This window comes from Neophocaena asiaeorientalis, unplaced genomic scaffold (assembly GCF_003031525.2).
Source record: "Neophocaena asiaeorientalis asiaeorientalis breed wild unplaced genomic scaffold, Neophocaena_asiaeorientalis_V1.1 scaffold21, whole genome shotgun sequence".
Classification (NCBI taxonomy): Eukaryota; Metazoa; Chordata; class Mammalia; order Artiodactyla; family Phocoenidae; genus Neophocaena; species Neophocaena asiaeorientalis.
The window spans coordinates 1,014,781-1,035,400 of NW_020174053.1; positions in this window are offsets into that span (position 1 = coordinate 1,014,781).

Consider the following 20,620-nt stretch of genomic DNA (forward strand, 5'->3'; position numbering starts at 1 on the left):
TGCTACATAAGCTTCAGAAAAAATTAGATTCTAAGACAAAAATAATTATAAGAGATGAATAAAAGTTATGACCTAATGACAAATGGAATAATTTACAAGGAAGACACAGTAATTATAGACATATATATGCATTTAACAACATACCCTGAAAATGTATAGAATGAAACGTAGGTTATGAAGCTTGATTCCCTAAAATATTTAATATATTATATTTATAATATTTCATTAATATAGTATAAATATTATAAATATATTAATATAGAATACATATAATATGTTATATATTACATAATAATATGTATTAATATATTTTATATTATGTTAATAATTATTATGTGGCCTCTCCCGTTGTGGGCCACAGGCTCCAGACGCGCAGGCTCAGCAGCCATGGATCACAGGCCTAGCCACTCCACGGCATGTGGTATCTTCCTGGACCCGGGCACGAACCCATGTCCCCTGCATCGGTAGGCAGACCCTCAACCACTGCACCACCAGGGAAGCCCTATAATTTATTATTATTGTTTATAATAATATTATAAATTTATATTGTAGAAATATATAATTATACCTAATCTACAAATATAATACATTCTATATTATATGTGTAATATATGTTATATGTATAATATCTACATATACACAGATACACAGAGACAAACACACATATATAATTCCAGTTAATTTTTTAAGTTCAACAGAAAAGTTTCAAGCATCATATTATGAAAGCAATTCTTGGTCCTAGAACTCATAGTGACACCACAATCTATTCAACAGTTTTGCTCCTAAAGTCACATATGATATAAAATCACTTTAAAATTTATTTGCAAAGTCAGACAATATATCGCAAGAAAAGAAAACTACACCTATGTCCCTCACGGACATATACACACCCACAAAAATTATTTGTCTGTAATCATTCTTTTTCATACAGAATTAAGTTTAACAAATCAGAGTATATACCATTTGATAAATAAAATATTGTTTAAATTTTCTCTTCATTAAAATAATTATTTGACTATTAAAAATATTGCCAAAATATTTTCTTTCTTATAATTAACTATTTCAGGAATAAAAACAAATATATAATAATGTAATGAACAACCAATTTCCTGCACCAGACTTTTAGAATTTATAGCATAGATCTAAAATGTCTATTTTTAATTTAAAATAACTCTTTAGTATATAATATACCATGTAAAAATGATAAAATAATTGTTAAAATTTCAAATGTGTTTTCAAGATTTTTCTATAAAAGGAGCTGACAAGTAAGAAAACATTGAGAAATATTCTCTTGCATCATCTTTCATCTTACATCAAAGTCATAAAGTCCTTTTTAACTACGACATCTGACACCAAATTTTTTGCCAGAACTGCTCATTCATATTCATCTATGAAGCTCAACAAAAAGCAAAGAGTAAATGAGTATTGAATATTGTTTTTATACAGCAAACAGCACAAAAACTTTCCTCCAGCATTCTCTACACTCTGCCAGTTTGTTTTGTTTTGTGGTACGTGGGCCTCTCACTGTTGTGGCCTCTCCCGTTGCAGAGCACAGGCTCTGGACGTGCAGGCTCAGCCGTCATGGCTCACGGGCCCAGCTGCTCCACGGCACGTGGGATCTTCCCAGACCGGGGCATGAATCCATGTCCCCTGCATTGGCAGGAGAACTCTCAACCACTGTGCCACCAGGGAAGCCCCACTCTGCCACTTTGTCCTGTCATTACAGAGCCAGGAGCTAGGTGAGGAGCAGTAAGAAGCAATTAGTCCTTGCTTGACCCGTATCAGACATATTATATACCTTAGTTTATTTAATTCTTGTAACCGTCACTTGAAATGGGCATTATTGTGGTTGCCATTTTGCACATGAGGAAACCAAGGGCTAAAGAGGTTATGGGACTTGCTCAAGGCCACCAGGGTTGGAGCCACCACTCAAACTTATGTGAGTCTGACTCCAAAGACCATGGGGTATATTGTCTGTATCAGTGTGCTAGGGAACTACAAATTTTAGAACAAATAGAAGCATATGATAAAATATCATGAATAAAAACACACTATGTCCACCTTGTCAAGATAAGTAAAGTCCATCTTTTCTACCCTTCTTTGGCCAAGTCAAACTCAAGCAGGAGCTCCTAGAATACTCACAAGTTTCTGGTCTTGTTCTTTCCCTAGTAAATCTGGAAGCACTGGGCCTCAGCAGCTGCTGATCTCCTCCATTCCTAGAGACAGAATGGAAGACTCAACCACCAAGGCAACTTGTGGACTAGGAAACACATATTGAGAACATACCAGGTCCTCCTCATTGCTTGGTTGCCAGGGCCCCTGTATTAATGGATGACCAAAACCCCAGTGTGTTTCTGAAATAATGTGCCTACTTGATAATTTCCACTGTGAGTCCAAGTACACTTCATCTGCATTCCCATTCTCCTCATCTGCTTTGTGTCTCCCCTGTGGAACTCCTCCACTAGCATTCAACTCAAAAAATGCAAAATTCAATGTATATACCTTTGTCACTTTAGGAAGAGAAAAAGAAGGAGGAGGAAGAGGGAGAGAGGATAATAAGAGAAGAAGGAAAAAAAAAGAGTAGAAGTAAGAGAGAAAGTAAAAGAACACAACCACTTTGAGTTTCATTTTGCTGATGTATTAAATAAGGGTATGAGACCAAGTCAACTCCTAATCTTTTCTGAATGTTAAAATTTATGAAGAAGGCTATGGACCCTTTTTTAAGGGGCACGCACACACAGTATTCAAAAGAGTTCATGGATTTTAGGCTAGATCTCTATGATTCCTTCTAACTCTATGGGATCAACCCCATTATAAATTGAAGTCTAGCCTCTTTTATTGTTAGCAAATTCTGGTTCTAATTCAAGAGGGTGATGGAAAAATAATAATGTTGATAATTGTTTTGCCTAGCAACCTGCAAGTGAGAATCTAAATAATGTCAAATGGTACTAAGGATATCATGATCATTCCAAGTATTTTAATATACCCCAGGTAAATCCTAATTCCTCAAGCACCAACACTCCAGTGTAGAAGTCTGACAACATGTTAAGCTGCTGCAGCAGTTCTTGGCCTGATTCCTCTTTCCCATCTCACCCCCACTCCCCACCCCCATACCAACTCTCAAAGAAACTGCTGGGAGTTTCTTTGTTCTAAATAAAAAGGCTGAATGGAAAGATGAAATGGGCAATGAAATTTTCTGGGTGTTTTTCCTATTCTATTTTCTATTCTATTCTTTTATAGTCTGAATGATAATCACAGAGGAAGTTCCCTTGGCAGTGTTGTGTTTCCATGGTGATAAAAGAGTTCAGGGTTAACAAACCCGGGTGCTGGGAACCTTCTGCTGCAGCATAGATGCAAGGGAAGGGCTGGCAGTCAAAGTGTCACCAGGGGACCCACTTTCACGGCCTCCTCTTTTGAATGGCCACAGAGCCTGACTTGTGCCTTTCTGAATGGACAAACCAGGGATGTCTTGAAAGTAATAATAGCTCCATCACTTCCCCCTATGCAGAAATGTGCTGTGCCCTTCCTCTCAAAGGCCAGGAACTGATGCTTCTCACTAACAACAATCCACAGATTGTTGGAATATGTATGTGTTCTTTGTATTGGCACCAGTAGCTCAGAGACGCCAAGTTTTAGAATCCAAATGTACTTTAGTAAAGCAATCGGATCTTTGGCAACAAGCGATCCTAATAAGTTTTAACCATGTCAGGGCAAGCTAAAAGATGAATTAATTAAAAGGAGAGTAGAAAGCATACAGTTTAAATTAAATATCAGATGAACCAAATAATTTCCCTTAAAACATAACTCAGTTATTTTGCATGAAACCAAATGACCTGATTTTACTCTTTTTGTATTCTCCTCAATATTCAAGACTTAATGTAATGAAATTTGTACAGCTTATTTTAGACCAGAATTTAAAAAGAATAATGATGGACTCAAGGTAAGCTCTAAAGGTATTAAAGTAATTGATTCAAAATCTGTGATTTCTTTGAGAGGAGACAAAGGATTCTATATATGATGAAAGGCATGAATGCTCTTAGGATCTCAGATATGGGACAGAATAGCTTTTAATACATTATAGGGCTGTGGTAAAAAAGATTGAGAAATGGGACAGTTCTTCCCATTTTAAGTAGTACTAAAGGACTTTAGAAGTTCTTCTACTAAAAAGACTTAAGCATTTCTTACATGCTCTGTCTCCCATGATCATCCATATGCTAATGACTCTCTAATCTCAGAGTCCCAGATCCGTATACTCAGTTACCTATCAGATTTTCTGTTTGAATGTCAGACACACTAAACTCAACAAGAACAAAACTGAACTCCTTCTTTTCACCCCTTCATCTGCTGCTCTTCTCCACCTCAGTGCCCTCTCTCAGTAAAGAGCCAATAACCACTAGCCCAGCCAGAAATCTGGGAATTATCCTTGCCACCCCATCTTCCTCACCCTGAACAATTACAAAGTCTTGTCTATATTCCTGTCAAATCCATTCCCATCTTTCTGTCGCCATCTCCACTCTCCTTGTTTAGGCTTCCAAGACTTCTCTTGATGATTATCCCATCCTCCTGCACTGGGTCTCCTGCCTCCAACTTGCCCACATCCACCAACCCATTCTCCACTCTATGGTCAGAGTAATCTTTCTGAGATTCAAATATGATTATGATCATTGGTCTGCTTAAAAGTAGTCAATGTCTTCTAATGCCTTCAGGATAAATCCCAAATTCTGTTCTGAGCATTACATGGCTTGGTAGAATCTGTCTCCTACCTTAGTCTCCAGCTTCATCTATATATATCCAACCCTCCCACCTGCTCCCCACCCCCACCCTTCTATCTGCATGCACCATGTATTTATAAATTCCAGCTGGGGTGGGTGAACTACCTGGTTTCCTAAATGCAATTATTTCTCTTGACTCTGAGTCTTTGCTTAGAACTCTGTTCATACTCGTAAACATTCTCCCTGTTCCCTGGCCACTTGTTTTGTTGGGTTATGTCCTGCTTATGTTTTAAATGTGAACTTAGTTGTAATTTCTTCAAAGATGTGTATCTTGCCCTCAAATTTTACCCTGTATGGTCTCATAACACCTGTGCTTCCTCCATCGAAGCATTTTACACTATAATTATTCCATATTAGATTATTATAATTGCTTATTTATATTTTGTATTTTTATTTTAGATGTAAGTTCCATGAGGGCAGGGACTGAGTCTGTGTTCACCAGTAAATCCACAGTACCCAACACAGTATTCAAAAATATTTGTGGAATGTTCTTAAAGACTCTGTCTATAAATAAGCACCTGAAGTAATATTGAAATGTAGATTACGTAAACTCCTAAGTCCTCATGATTTTTTGACTAACTGTGAGGTCTCAGATACTTCATAATACATTTTTAGTATTTAGCATGGTTAATGTTCTCCTTTTCTTACATTCTATGACTATAACTTGCATTCGCCTACCATATATTCCCACCAGAATTATACTGGAAGAACACTCTGGCAGTATCTCTTTTCTAAGAAAATTCCTGTGGATTAAAATTTGGCTAACGTAGGATCTAAGAAACCGGCCCTTCCAAAAAAATATGGGTGGAGTACATTTTCCCAAACGTTTTTGACATTTTTTTCCAAGACAGGGAATAATTTGAATGGGAGAGAAGATTAAAGATTATCTCCTTTGGAAATAACATATAGAGAAAGAAAAGTTTGCCAACTGTCTAAATATTTTCACCATGATGTCTTGGTAATCTCCGTAATTTCTAACAAATGTAAATTTTTTTGTGCAAATAGTGTTTGAGAGGACCATTAGTGGTTATCTGAACTTTTCTGTCAATATCAGTCAGGACATCCATCTGTTGCCAGGCACTTTTCTAAAATTCATTGTTGATTACAGCACCTTTCCTTGCAAGTACCTTTGCTGGTTACTCCAATGACTACAGAAATAAAACTCAACCTCACTAGCATGGCTCACAAGACCCTACATTACACTATCCTACCTCTTTCTGAGAGTTCATCTCTCCCAAGTCCCTCCACGTATCTTACATTTCAGTCACACTGTATAACTTACCACTCTCCAAACACACTTTGCCCTTCTAAGCTTCCATGTTTTTTGCCTTTTGCCTTGCACCTAGATTCCCTTCATCCTTAACCATCTTGGCCTAATGCAATTTTATTCATCTGTAATGCTGAACTAGCTAATGGGAGCTCCACTGTGCAGGAACTTAAATATCAGACCATGGTAGTTAAATGTCATCCCAAAACAGTGAGACTGTGGGATTCTGAGTGGATGGATGGTACACACAAAATTGTGGTTAGTGAACAAACAGTCCCAAGGACCAGGAAATGTTGATAGCCACATAATTGTATATCCAGTTATAAGGAAAAGCCATCACTTCCAAGTTTCTTGGACATATTCCCTAGACATATTCCAAGTTTCCTGGAGATGGATCCCAGATATTCCCATTCTTTCCTTCTAGTTTGATATTTACTATTCTTAACACTGTGTTCTGCTTGCCACATGGCTGGCCAGCTGTAAACTTCAATTGGACACACCAAGATGGACAAGCAAACAGAAGTGTCCCTTACATCATCAGGCCCTTCTTGTGTCAGCTTTGACTTCTCAGGTTGCCACATTCATGACATCTGCCAAGACCACTTTCCTACTGAAAACAAAAATCAGAGGATGGTTGGTTGACTCAATGCCATGGTAATTTTTTAAAATCAAGTGATCTTTCTAGTTTGTCTATGTCATCTTTATTTAGATTTTCTGTAATTGACAAAATAGGAAAGCTGAAAGTTAAAAATAAAATCACTGTAAAAGTTCAGCTTAAACTTGAAAACCCCTTGTGTTTGTAGTCAGTGATACCACACTGTGAGAAATGGAAACTGGGGAGGCGGAGTCAAGATGGCAGTGTGGGAAGATGCAGAGTTAGCATCTCTGCACAGCTAGCACACCTGTTGGCTGCTGGCGCAGGACTCTGACGCCCAAGGAGATGGGAGGAACCCCAAACTGAACCAGTAGGACATAAGGAAACTGAGGGAAGAGGAGAAGTGGAGGCCAGGAAGGATTGGTGCTCCTGAGGCCAGGGAGATCAGGGGATGCAGATGGGAGGGACTCTCTTGGAAGAGCAGAAGAGGAGCGGGAGGCAATTGCCCTGCCCACTTTGGCTGGGGAGCCTGCTGAGCTCCCAGGTCAGTGCCCTACAGTCCAAAGCCCCATCCAGGCCATGTGGGTCCTGGGGGCATAAGAGGGAGACCAGGGAGATCGTGAGAAGCAGGTGGGAGGGGACTTCCTAGACTGGAGGAGCAGGAGAGGAGAGGAGGGCCTTTTTCCCAACCATTCTAGCCCAGGAAGACTGCTGGGCTCCCAGGTGAGGTCCCCCGCCCACTGAGACCAGGGGTGGGGGCCACCCCTGGGCTCCTTCTGTTCCCTCTGCCTAAGCCCCACCCCCCACATCCCCAGAGCCTTTTCCAGCCCTGTGGGTCCTGAGCATTGGTCCCACCCACCATTCAAACCTTACCTAGGCTTAGGTTCACCCTCTACAGCCAAGGACTCACCCCCTTTTTTTTCTTTTCTCTCCTCTTTTTTACTATTTTGATACTGATGAACCTTCCACTTGATGATTCATCTATATTTTTATTTTTATATTCTTTCCAACATATGTGTTAGCTTCCTAGTCTGATTTTATTTTTTATTTTGTTATTTTATTTTATTTTTTTTAGCCACCCCACATGGCTTGCATGATCTTGGTTCATGAGCCTGGGGTCGGGCCAAAGCTCCTGCAGGGGGAGGTCTGAATCCAAACTACTGGACTAGCAGAAAACCTCAGATCACATGAAATATTCATTAGAGTGAGGTTTCACAGAGTGCCTCATCTCAGCACCAATACCCAGCTCTACCCAAATGCATAGAAACTGCAGTGTTGGAAGCCTCAGGGCAAACAACAAGTAAGACAGGAACACAATCCCACTCATTTAAAAAAAAAAAAAAATGAGATGGCAAAAAATACATCACAGATGAAGGAGCAAGGTAAAAAATTACAAGACCAAATAAATGAAGAGGTAATAGGCAATCTACCTGAAAAAGAATTCAGAGTAATGATAGTAAAGATGATCCAGAATCTTGGTAATAGTATGGAGGCACAGATTGAGAAAATACAAGAAATGTTTAACAAAGATCTAGAAGAACTAAAGAGCAAAAAAACAGAGATGAACAACATCATAACTGAAATTAAAAATACAGTAAAAGGAAACAATGACAGGATAACTGAGGCAGAAGAATGAATAAGTGAGCTGGAAGACAAAATGGTGGAAATAACTGCTGAGGAGCAGAATAAAGATAAAAGAATTAAAAGAATTGAAGACAATCTCAGAGACCTCTGGGGCAACACTAAACACACCAACATTTAAATTATACGGGTCCCAGAAGAAGAAGTGAAAAAGAAAGGGTCTGAGAAAACATTTGAAGAGATTATAGTGGAAAACTTCCCTAACATGGCAAAGGAAATAGTCACCCAAGTCCTGGAAGCACAGAGAGTCCCATTCAGGATAAACCCTAGGAAAAACACACCAAGACACATATTAATCAAACTAACAAAAATTAAATTCAAAGAAAAAAATTAAAAACAGCAAGGGAAAAACAAAAAATAACATACAAAGGAATCCCCATAAGGTTATCAGCTGATTTTTCAGTGGAAACTCTGCAGACCAGAAGGGAGTGGCAGGATATACTTAAAGTGATAAAAGAGAAAAACCTACAACCAAGATTACTCTACCCACCTCATTCCAATTCGATGGAGAAGTCAAAAGCTTTTCAGACAAGCAAAAGCTAAGAGAATTCAGCACCACTAAACCAGCTTTACAATAAATGCTAAAGAAACTTTTCTAAGTGGGAAACGGAAGAGAACAAAAAGACCCACAAAAGCAAACCCCAAAACAATTACGAAAATGGTAGTAGGAACATATGTATCTATAATAAACTTGAATGTACATGGATTAAATGCCCCAACCAAAAGACACAGAGTGGCTGAATGAATACAAAAAAAACCCCCATATATATATATGTTGTCTACAACAGACACACTTCAGACCTAGGGACACATAAAGACTGAAAGTGAAGGGATGGAAAAAGATATTCCATGCAAATGGAAAGCTGGAGTAACTATAATTATTTCAGATAAAATAGACTTTAAAATAAAGATTGTTACAAGAGATAAGGAGGGACACTACATAATGATCAAAGGATCAATCCAAGAAGAAGATATAACAATTATATATGTTTATGAACCCAACATAGAAGCACCTCATACATAAGGCAAATGCTAACAACCATGAAAGGGGAAATTGACAGCAACACAATAATACTAGGGGACTTTAACACCCAACTTACACCAATGAAGAGATCATCCAAACAGAAAATAAATAAGGAAACAGAAGCTTAAAATGAACAATAGACCAGATAGATCTAATTGATATTTATAGAACATTCCACCCCAAAGTGGCAGAATACACTTTCTTCTCAAGTGCACACAGAACATTCTCCAGGATAGATCACATATTGGGTCACAAATCAAGCCTCAGTAAATTTAAGAAGATTGAAATCGCATTAAGCATCTTTTCAGACCACAACACTATGAGATTGGAAATCAATTACAGGAAAACAAACTGTAAAAAACACAAATACATGAGACTAAACAGTGTGTTACTATATAACCAAGGGATCACTGAAGAAATCAAAGAATAAAAAAATGCATAGAAAAAAATGACAATGAAAACAAAATGACCCAAAACGTATGGAATGCAGCAAAAGCAGTTCTAAGAAGGAAGTTTATAGCAAGTCAATCTCACCTCAAGAAACAAGATAAATCTCGAATAAACAATCTAACCCTACATTTAAAACAACTAGAGAAAGAAGAAAAACCAAAGTCAGTAGAAGGAAAGAAATCATAAAGATCAGAGCAGAAATAAATGAATTAGAAATGAAGAAAACAATAAAAGATCAATAGATCTTTTCTATTCCAGACCAATAAAACTAAAACCTGTATCTTTGAGAAGATAAACAAAATTGATAAACCGTTAGCCAGATTCATCAAGAAAAAAGGAGAAGTTGCAAATCAATAAAATTAGAAATGAAAAAGGAGAAATCACAACTGACACTGCAGAAATATAAAGGATTATAAGAGACTATTACAAAAAACTATATGCCAATAAAACGGACAACCACGAAGAAATGGACAAATTATTGGAAAGATACAATTTTCCAAGACTGAGGCAGGAAGAATTAGAAAATATAAACAGACTTATCACAAGTAATGAAATTTAAACTGTAATTAAAAATCTTCCAACAAATAAAAGTCCAGGACCACGTGGCTTTACAGTCAAATTCTATCAAACATTTAGAGAAGAGTTAACACCTATCCTTCTCAAACACTTCCAAAAATTTTCAGAGGGAGAAACACTTCCAAATTCATTCTATGAAGCCACCATCACCCTGATACCAAAATCAGAAAACAGTATCACAAAAAAAGAAAATTATAGACCAATATCACTGATGAACATACCTGCAAAAATCCTCAACAAAATACTCACAAAGAAAATCCAGCAGCACATTAAAAGGATCATACACCATGATCAAGTGGGATTTACCCTAGGGATGCAAGGATTCTTCAATATACACAAGTCAATCAATGTGATACACCACATTAACAAATTAAGGAATAAAAACCATATGATCATCTCAAAAGATGCAGAGAAAGCTTTTGATAAAATTCAATACCCATTCATGATAAAAACTCTCCAGAAGATGGACAAAGAGGGAACTTGCCTCAACATAATAAAGGCCATATATGACAAACCCACAGCAAGCATCATACTCAATAGTGAAAAACTGAAAGCATTTCCACTAAGATCAGGAACAATACAAGTGTGTCCACTCTTGCCACTCTTATTCAACATAGTTTTGGAAGTCTTAGTCATGGAAATCAGAGAAGAAAAAGAAATAAAAGGAATCCAAATTGGAAAATAAGAAGCAAAACTGTCTCTGTTTGCAGATGACATGATACTATACATAGAAAATCCTAATTATGCCACCAGAAAACTACTAGAACTAATCAACGAATTTGGTAAGGTTGCAGGATACAAAATTAATGCACAGAAGTCTCTGGCATTCCTATACACCAACAATGAAAAATCAGAAAGAGAAATTAAAGAAATACTCCCATTTACCACTGCAACAAAAAGAATAAAATACCTAGGAATAATCCTGCCTAAGGAGGCGAAAGACTTGTATTCAGAAAACTATAAAACACTGATGGAAGAAATCAAAGATGACATAAACAGATGGAGAAATATACCATGTTCTTGGAATGGAAGAATCAATATTCTGAAAATGACTATACTACACAAAGCAATCTACAGATTCAAGTCAATCCCTATCAAACTAGCAATGACATTCTTCACAGAATTAGAACAAAAAAATTTACAATATTTATGGAAACACAAAAGATGACAAATAGCCAAAGTGATCTTGAGAAAGAAAAATGGAGTTGGAGGAATCAGGCTCCCCAACTTCAAACTATACCACAAAGCTACAGTAATCAAGACAGTATGGTACTGGCAAAAAAACAGAACTATAGATCAATGGTATAGGATAGGATGCCCAGAGATAAACCCATGTACATATGAGCACCTAATTTACAACAAAGGAGGCAAGAACATACAATGGAGAAAAGACAGCCTCTTCAATAAGTGGTGCTGGGAAAACTGGACAGCTACATGTAAAAGAAAGAAATTAGAGCACTCTGTAACATCATACACAAAAATAAACTCCAAATTGATTAAAGACTTAAATGTAAGACCAGACACTATAAAACGCTTTGAGCAAAACATGGGAAAAACACTCTTTGACATAAACCACAGCAAGATCTTTTTTGACCCACCTCCTTGAGTAACAGAAATAAAAACAAAAATAAACAAATGAGATTAAATTAAACTTAAAAGTTTCTGCACAGCAAAAGAAACCACATATAAGACAAAAAGACAACTCTCAGAATGGGAGAAAATATTTGCAAATGAAACAACAAAGGATTAATCTCCAATATATAAAAACAGCTCATGGAGCTCAATATCAAGAAAACAAACAATCCAGTTAAGAAATGGGCAAAAGACCTAAATAGACATTTCACCAAGGAAGACATACAGATGACCAATAAGCACATGAAAAGATACTCAACATCATTAATTATTAGAGAAATGCAAATCAAAACTATGGTGCGGTATCACCTCACACCAGTCAGAATGGCCATTATCAAAAAATATAGAAATGGTAAATGCTGGAGAGGGTGTGGAGAAAAGGGAACCCTCCTGCATTGTTGGTGGGAATGTAAATTTATACGACCACTATGAAAAGAGTGTGGAAGTTCCTTAAAAAACTAAAAGTAGAACTACCATATGACCCAGCAATCCCACTACTGGGCATATACCCTGAGAAAACCATAATTCAAAAAGAGACATGTACCACAATGTGCACTGCAGCACTATTTACAATAGCCAGGACATGGAACCAACATAAATGTCCATCAAAATATGAATGAATAAAGAAGATGTGGCACATATATACCATGGAATATTACTCAACCAAAAAAATGAAATTGAGTTTTTTGTAGTGAGTTGGATGGACCTAGAGTCTGTCATACAGAGGGAAGTAAGTCAGAAAGAGAAAAATAAATATCATATGCTAATGTATATATATGGAATCTAAAACAAAACAGAACAAAAAATGGTACTGATGAACCTAGTTGCAGAGCAGGAATAAAGAGGTAGAGACATAGAGAATGGACTTGAGGACATGGGGTGGGAGGGCGAAGCTGGGGCAAAGTGAGAATAGTATCGACATATATACACTATCAAATGTAAAATGGTTGGTGGGAAGCAGCGGCATAGCACAGGGAGATTAGCTCGGTGCTTTGTGTTGACTTAGAGGGGTGGGATAGGGAGGCTCAAGAGGGAGCAAATATGGGGACATGTGTATGCATATGGCTGATTTGCTTTGTTGTGCAACAGAAACTAACACAGTATTGTGAAGAAATGATACTCCAAAGAAGGTCTATTAAAAAAAAAAAAAAGAAGAAGAAATGGAAGCTGGTCATTTCCAATCGACAATCTAATCAGAATCTGTTTACTGAGAAGGGCATGAAATGGGTACACGTATTTTAAATGGATACAAAAGATATGATGCTTTGTAAAAAAAACAAATTAAAACTTTTCAATTAAGAGGATTGCCTTCAAGAGATTCAAGTTGTTTTAGAGTTCAAGTAAATGTCTCGCCCCAGAAAATTCATCCTAAATGGAGGTATTTTGCTCATGCCATGTGGTTTGTATTTACTTCAGAATTTCCCATCACTCTCCCTGGCTTGTCTTCCGAGGAAAGATGTTTATCTTCTCATACCAGTGCTGAGAACTTTCTTCTTATCGCTTTGCTTTAATTACCTCCACCTGGAGATCTAAGGGAAGATGGTAGAAGAGTAACACGTGGAGATCACCTTCTTCCCCACAGATACATCAGAAATACATCTACACGTGGAACAATTCCTACAGAACACCTACTGAACGCTGGCAGAAGACCTCAGACCTCCCAAAAGGCAAGAAACTCCCCCACGTAACTGGGTAGGGCAAAAGAAAAAAGAAAAAACAGAGACAAAAGAATAGGGATGGGACCTGTGTCAGTGGGAGGGAACCGTGAAGGAGGAAAGTTTCCACACACTAGAAGCCCTTTCGCGGGCAGAGACTGCGGGTGGCAGGGGGTGAAGCTTCAGAGCCACCGAGGAGAGCACAGCAACGGGGGTATGGAGGGCAAAGCAGAGAGATTTCCACACAGAGGATCAGTGCTGCCCAACACTCACCAGCCCGAGAGACTTGTCTTTTCACCCGCCGGGGCGGTCGGAGCTGGAAGCTGCGGCTCAGGCTTCGGTCCGAGCGCAGGGAGAGGACTGGCTGCGTGAACACAGCCTGAAGGGGTTAGTGCACCACGGCTAGCCGGGAGGGAGTCCAGGGAAAAGTCTGGACCTGCCGAAGAGGCAAGAGACTTTTTCTTCCCTCTTTGTCTCCTGGTGCACGAGGAGAGGGGATTAAGAGCGCTGCTTAGAGGAGATCCAGAGAGGGGAGCGAGCCGCGGCTAACAGCACAGATCCCAGAGACGGGCATGAGATGCCAAGGCTGCTGCTGCCGCCACCAAGAAACCTGTTTGTGAGCACAGGTCACTCTCCACACCTCCCTTCCGGGAAGCCTGTGCAGTCCGCCACTGCCAGGGTCCCGGGACACAGGGACAACTTCCCCGGGAGAACGCATGGCATGCCTCAGGCTGGTGCAATGTCCCACAGGCCTCTGCCACCGCAGGCTCGCCCCGCATCCATACCCCTCCCTCACCCCGGCCTGAGTGAACCAGAGCCCCCAAATCAGTGGCTCCTTTAACCCCGTCCTGTCTGAGCAAAGAACAGACGCCCTATGGTGACCTACACACAGAGGCGAGGTCAAATCCAAAGCTGAACCCCGGGAGCTGTACGAAAAAAGAAGAGAAAGGGAAATCTCTCCCAGCAGCCTCAGGAGCAGTGGATTAAATCTCCACAATCAACTTGATGTACCCTGCATCTGTGGAATACCTGAAGAGACAGCGAATCATCCCAAATTGAGGAGGCGGACTTTGAGAGCAAGATTTATTAGTTTTTCCCCTTTTCCTCTTTTTGTGAGTGTGTATTTGTATGCTTCTGTGTGAGATTTTGTCTGTATAGCTTTGCTTCCACCATTTGTCCTAGGGTTCTATCTGTCCGTTTTTTTTCTTTAAAAAATTTTTTTTTCTTAATAATTATTTTTTTATTTTAATAACTTTATTTTACCTTACTTTATTTTCTTTTATCTTCTTTCTTTCTTTCTTCTTGCTTGCTTGCTTGCTTGCTTTCTACTTTTTCTCCCTTTTATTCTAAGCCGTGTGGATGAAAGGCTCTTAGTGCTGCAGCCAGGAGTCATTGCTGTACCTCTGAGGTGGGAGAGCCAACTTCAGGACACTGGTCCACAAGAGACCTCCCAGCTCCACGTAATATCAAACGGCAAAAATCCCCCAGAGATCTCCATCTCAACACCAATACCCAGCTTCACTCAATGATGAGCAAGCTACAGTGCTGGACACCCTATGCCAAACAACTAGCAAGACAGGAACACAACACCAACCATTAGCAGAGAGGCTGCCTACAATCATAATAAGTCCACAGACACCCCAAAACACACCACCAAATGACCCAAAACTTACGTGATGCAGCAAAGGCAGTTCTAAGAGGGAAGTTTATAGCAATACAATACTACGTTAAGAAACAGGAAAGATCTCCAATAAACATAAACATCTTGAATAAACAATCTAACCTTGCACCTAAAGCAATTAGAGAAAGAAGAACAAAAAAACGCCAAGGTTAGCAGAAGGAAAGAAATCATAAAAATCAGATCAGAAATAAATGAAAAAGAAATGAAGGAAATGATAGCAAAGATCAATAAAAGTAAATGATGGTTTTTTAAGAAGATAAGCAAAACTGATAAACCATTAGCCAGACTCATCAAGAAAAAAAGGGAGAAGACTCAAATCAATAGAATTAGAAATGAAAAAGGAGAAGTAACAACTGACACTGCAGAAATACAAAAGATCATGAGAGAATACTACAAGCAACTCTATGCCAATAAAATGGACAACCTGGAAGAAATGGACAAATTCTTAGAAATGCACAACCTGCCAAGACTGAATCAGGAAGAAATAGAAAATATGAACTGACCAAACACAAGCACTGAAATTGAAACTGTGATTAAAAATCTTCCAACAAACAAACGCCCAGGACCAGATGGCTCCACAGGTGTATTCTATCAAACATTTAGAGAAGAGCTAACACCTATCTTTCTCAAACTCTTCCAAAATATAGCAGAGGGAGGAACACTCCCAAACTCATTCTACGAGGCCAGCATCACCCTGATACCAATACCAGACAAGGATGTCACAAAGAAAGAAAACTACAGGCCAATATCACTGATGAACATAGATGCAAAATTCCTCAACAAAATACTAGCAAACAGAATCCAACAGCACATTAAAGGGATCATACACCATGATTAACTGTGGTTTATTCCAGGAATCCAAGGATTCTTCAATATATGCAAATCAATCAACATGATACACCATATTTACAAACTGAAGGAGAAAAACCATATGATCATCTCAATAGATGCAGAGAGGGCTTTCGACAAACTCAACACCCATTTATGATAAAAACCCTGCAGAAAGTAGGCATAGAGGGAACTTTCCTCAACATAATAAAGGCCATATGTGACAAACCCACAGCCAACATCGTTTTCAATGGTGAAAAACTGAAAGCATTTCCACTAAGATGAGGAACAAGACTAGGTTGCCCAAACTCACCACTCTTATTCAACATAGTTTTGGAAGTTTTAGCCAGAGCAATCAGAAAAGAAAAGGAAACAAAAGGAATCCAAATCGGAAAATTAGAAGTAAAGCTGTCACTGTTTGCAGATGACATGATACTATACATAGAGAATCCTAATGATGCTACCATAAAACTACTAGAGCTAATCAATGAATTTGGTAAAGTAGCAGGATACAATATTAATGCACAGAAATCTCTGGTAACCCTATACACTAATGATGAAAAATGTGAAAGTGAAATCAAGAAAACACTCCCATTTACCATTGCAACAAAAAGAATAAAATATCTAGGAATAAACCTACCTAAAGAGACAAAAGACCTGTATGCAGAAAATTATAAGACACTGATGAAAGAAATTAAAGATGATACAAATAGATGGAGAGATATACCATGTTCTTGGATTGGAAGAATCAACATTGTGAAAATGACTCTACTACCCAAAGCAATCTACAGATTCAATGCAATCCCTATCAAGCTACCACTGGCATTTTTCACAGAACTAGAACAAAAAATTTCACAATTTGTATGGAAACACAAAAGACCCCGAATAGCCAAAGCAATCTCGAGAACGAAAAACGGAGCTGGAGGAATCAGGCTCCCTGACTTCAGACAATATTACAAAGCTACAGCAATCAAGACAGTATGGTACTGGCACAAAAACAGAAATTTAGATCAATAGAACAGGATAGAAAGCCGAGAGATAAACCCACGCACATATGATCACCTTATCTTTGATAAAGGAGGCAGGAATGTACAGTGGAGAAAGGACAGCCTCTTCAATAAGTGGTGCTGGGAAAACTGGACAGGTACATGTAAAAATATGAGATTAGATTACTCCCTAACACCATACACAAAAAAAAGCTCAAAATGGATAAAGACCTAAATGTAAAGCCAGAAACTATCAAACTCTTAGAGGAATACATAAGCAGAACACTCTATGACATAAATCACAGCAAGATCCTTTTTGACCCACCTCCTAGAGAAATGGAAATAAATAGAAAAATAAACAAACGGTACTTAATGAAACTTAAAAGCTTTTGCACAGTGAAGGAAACCATTTACAAGACCAAAAGACAACCCTCAGAATGGGAGAAAACATTTGCAAATAAGGCAAGTGAAAATGATTAATCTCCAAGATTTACAAGCAGCTCATGTAGCTCAATAACAAGAAAACAAACAACACAATCCAAAAATGGGCAGAAGTCCTAAATAGACATTTCTCCAAAGAAGATATACAGACTGCCAACAAACACATGAAAGAATGCTCAACATCATTAATCATTAGAGAAATGTAAATCAAAACTACAATGAGATATCATCCCACACCAGTCAGAATGGCCATCATTAAAAAGTCTAGAAAAAATAAATGCTGGAGAGGGTGTGGAGAAAAGGGAACCCTCTCGCACGGCTGGTGGGAATGTGAATTGGTACAGCCACTATGGAGAACAGTGTAGAGGTTCCTTAAAAAACTACTAGTAGAACTACCATATGACTCAGCAATCCCACTAGTGGGAATATAGTCCGAGAAACCATAATTCAAAAAGAGTCATGTACCAAAATTTTCATTGCAGCTCTATTTACAATAGCCCAGAGATGGAAACAACCTAAGTGTCCATCATGAGGTGAATGGATAAAGAAGATGTGGCACATATATACAATGGAATATTACTCAGCCATAAAAAGAAACGAAATTGAGCTATTTGTAATGAGGTGGATGGACCTAGAGTCTGTCATACAGAGTGAAGTAAGTCAGAAAGAGAAAGACAAATACCATATGCTAACACATATATATGGAATTTAAGAAAAAAATTGTCATGAAGAACCTAGGGGTAAGACAGGAATAAAGACACTGACCTACTAGAGAATGGACTTGAGGATATGGGGAGGGGGAAGGGTAAGCTGTGACAAAGTGAGAGAGTGGCATGGACATACGTACACTACCAAATGCAAAATAGATAGTGGGAATCAGTCGCATAGCACAGGGAGATAGCTCTGTGCTTTGTGACCACCTAGAGAGGTGGGATAGGGAGGGTGGGAGGGAGGGAGACACAGAGGGAAGAGTTATGGGAGCATAAGTATATGTATAACTGATTCACTTTGTTATAAAGCAGAAACTAACACACCATTCTAAAGAAATTATACTCCAATAATGATGTAAAAAAAATGTCTGAAATTAGAAATATATAGGAATGTACATAATGCACAGAAATGTATATAATCTGACCACAGGCAATAAAAATAGGAATATAAATAGAAGCAAAAAAAAAATACCTCCACCTGGTAAGAAATTATTTTACTTCTTTGTTAGCTTCCTGGGACTTTTAAACACAACTTGTAAAAAAGTTAAGAAAAAAAAATTAAAACAATGTTGAAATTTAGTTTAACAGGTGTACAGTTACTGACTTCCCCCACCCACCTAATCCCCCAAAGACTGGGTGCTTCCCCTGAGTGTAATTTGGATTTTTATGACCTGGTTTGTGTATGTGGTTCCTGCCAGAACTTCCTAAGATTCTGATTTTTTATAAGTGGTTTACAATTTAAACCGTACTTCATCACCACTCCTCCCGCGCCACTCCCGCACAACGATTAGCTGGTGTTCCTATAGATTTAGCTTTTGATTTTTGAAGAACCTCATTTGCATTTTGTTTTTATTTTTATATGTTATAATTTCATGTTAGCTTTATGATCACAAGGCACCCCGTCATTTTCGGTAAGTCACATGTGCACTTGGGAATATCATCTCAGTCATCTGCTCCCTAGAAGATTTCCAATGGAGACCTTGTCTCCGTGGGGAGGTGTAGGTGACAGCTGAGTGCAGGTGGATGCCACACGACTTCCTGCTTCTTGTTGTCTCACCCTCCTAGGGCTTGCTTGAGATTTCCCCCGGTTAAAAACCGACTTCCCGCAGGCATTCAAAGGAGATTTCAGTAGGTTAACACCCACCGCTTGAAAGGAGAAGGCAAGAGAGAAGGAGGTCAAGGCAGAAAGGTTTATCTTTGAGAATGTGGTTTGACAGTTGGCAGGGAGCCTCCTGCTGCAGAGGGAGTTGTGACCCAGTCTCTGCTTTGTATTAGGGAGTCACGGCCAAGGTTTGTCAAAACAAAGCCACACACAATATCCTAATGCCAAACGGGCAGAATCTCTAGCCTGTTGCAAATGAAATCATTGGGAATTCCTTGGAGAAAGCATTACAGCTCTCTGTGGCTAACCTAGTGCAGATGTCTGATTGTACCACCTTATCTCCCTAAGGCACAGCCAGGAGCATGCTGCTTCCCTTTGCAAAATACTTTCAGGCTGCCGCCCTCCTTGAACAAAGTCTAAAATCATCAACTTCCCTTTCCAAGCTTTCCCCAGTTTTGTTCTATGTACTTTTCCAATCTCAAGTCACAATATCCCAAATGTGCCAGACATCCTAGCAGCTATGAGCCTTCACTCAAGCAGTAAACCCTGCCTGGAATGTACTTCCTTCCCTGCAGAAAACCTCCAGTGGAAGATCTATATTTCCTTCAAGGTCCAGCTCAATGCCAGGTTTTCCTCTCTTGTAATTAGTCTCTTCCTCTCACTCTCTTTGAACTCTGTTATAGCATTTCTAATATCATGATTTCCAGGGACAATTAAATTTCAGACTTTTACATCAGATACACCTGTGTTTTTCTTCCAGCTCTGCAGCTTACTGTGATGTTAAGCAAGATATTAATTTTTCCCAAACCTTAAATTTTTCCTCTGATAAATGGGAATTATTCTAAAATAGGGGAGTTGTGAGGATTAAAACAAAATTATCAGGAGGAAAGTCTTAAAATAGTGCCAGGCATATACAAGTTTCCTATGATATTTTCTTTCTCTCAATAGGCTGTGCTATTAGGACCATATCCTACTTGACGTGTATTCTCAGAAGTACAGTGATTTCCACCTGGTAGGGGCTAAATAATTTTTCTTCCCTTAAGATATTTATTGAGCAGATTCATAATATGAAGCCAGGAAAATCACACTAGACAATGCAAATGTATTAGGTCTCTGTGCAGAGACCTGGTTCAAGGCCACTGCTGTAGGCTTCCAGGCAGAGTTGCTGGGTGAAGCAGCCCTGCTCCCTCCTTCTCCCCTTGTCCATAAAGTAGGCAAACACCAGCTTGCTTACTCTCCCAACCAAGAAGAAAATGAGAT